Genomic DNA, 2,062 nt, shown 5'->3' with positions numbered 1-2,062 from the left:
ACTTCTTTCCTGATTTCCAACCATCCAACCATGCAGTGCTTCCTTGCTCTGTTCTAAAGACTGCTTCCTGGTCATGGTATAAGTTTAGGAAAAGCATAATCAAATGTTCTGGGATTCCCATTATCTTCAAGGTTAGCCACAATTTTTTTTTCTGATCCACACAGTCAAATGCTTTTGAATAGTCAATGAAACACAGATAGACATATATCTGGTACTATTTGCTTTCTGCCAAGATCCTCCCGACGTTGGCAATTATGTCTCTGGTGCCACGACCTCTTCTAAACCCAGCTTATATTTCTGGTAGTTCTCTGTCAATGTACTATGCTAGTTGTTTCTGGATAATCTTAAGCAGGATTTTGCTTTCATATGATATTAGTAATATTGTTAGATACTTTTCACACTCTGTCAGGTCACCTTTTTTTCTTTCTTTTTTTTTGGAATGGGGATAATTATGATAATTATGGATCTCTTCTAGTCAGTTGACCAGCTAGTTGTCCATCAGATTTCTTGGCACAACCTGGTAAGCACATTCAGGACAGCATCTGTTTGTTGAAATACATCAAATGTTATAGGAGTACCAAAGAAAAGAGATTAGTAACTGAGATTGTGCTAGATGAAGGGGCTGTTAATCTAGGTGCTTTGGTAAATGCCATGGATAGAATTCAGGGGTCTATGACCTTGAATGGTAAAACAGATTACATTTTTATTTTCACTGACCTTTTTCATAGCTGCCATTTCCTTTAGAACCTTTGACTCTGCCACTAACAGAAATCTTAGATATTTATATTTCCTTTTGCAGTTGTTACAGATCTCTTGAAACAATGTTTGCAGTTGTTACAGATCTCTTGAAATAATGTTCACACTCATCTACTGCTTCAAAGAAGACCTGCTGCTAGATTTTATTATTTCATACATTAGTAAAGAAGCACATACATTACTGTAGCACAAGCTTTGGGGTTGTTTTTTCAAAGATTTGATAAAAAATGTCAATATAACAGCTTGGTAACTTTTGTGTTATTTTATACATTTGAAAGCATTGTTCTGAGAAGGGGTCAGAGGTTTCAAGGCTGTCAAAGGAATTAATGATATGAAAGGTTAGATCTGTGTCTAGGAGGAAGCCTGACTCCAGTGGAGGGGAACTGCTTCACAAAAAGTAGAGAAGATAGTTGGCACCAGGAGCAAAAACTCCTCAAGAAAAGTGGAGGCTATAAAAATAAAACAACCCAGAGGAAAAGAGTAGAGCTGAGTGGAAAAGCAAGAAAAAAAAAAAGTATGAGAAATTAAAATATACGAACTCTTATGGCACCAATACATACGAACCAACCAACCAACCAAACAACCAAACAACCAATCAAATATGTTCTCACCATTTAAATGCTAGACTTAAATTGCTGTTGTTAGGTGGCATCAAGTCAGCTACAATTCATAGCGATCTTGTAAACGACAGATCTGAACCTCGCCCGTTTCCATAATATCCTCAACACCTCTGATACACTTGAGCCACTGATACAGTCCCTGTGTCAATCTATTTTATGGAGAGTCTTCCTTTCCTTCACTGACTCTCCACCCTTCCACAAGCATGATGCCCTTTCCCCCCCCCCCAAATGTTGACCCCCTCCTAACAACATGCCCAAGTTGTACAAGAAAACATTTCACCATCCTTGCATCTAAGGAGTACCCTGGTGGCAGATTTGTTTACTCTTTTGGCAACTCATGGTATATTCAAACTCTTTGTTAATACTATGGTCCAAAGGATTGTGTCAGGGATGTGTTCATTCTCTATACATTTTCAATCTATACACAAAACAGATCATTCAGGAGGCTAGACTTTATGAATTAGAAATGGAGGAAGACTCATAAACAGCCTGCATTATACAGATGATACAACTTTGCTTGCCCAAACTGAAGAGGATCTGAAGCATTTGCTTCAGTTGGTCAAGGACTGTAGTCTTTGATATGGATTGAAGCTCACCATCAAGAAGACTAAGATTCTCACCACTGGGCCAATTGGTAGCATCATGATAGAGAAGAAATTGAGGTTGTAAAGAATTTCAGCTTGCTC

The sequence above is a fragment of the Elephantulus edwardii genome, unplaced genomic scaffold, assembly GCF_000299155.1.
Source record: "Elephantulus edwardii isolate Elephantulus edwardi_28Jun2011 unplaced genomic scaffold, EleEdw1.0 scaffold00321, whole genome shotgun sequence".
Lineage (NCBI taxonomy): Eukaryota > Metazoa > Chordata > Mammalia > Macroscelidea > Macroscelididae > Elephantulus > Elephantulus edwardii.
The sequence above is the reverse complement of the archived record's forward strand: the minus strand, read 5'-3'. Positions refer to the sequence as shown.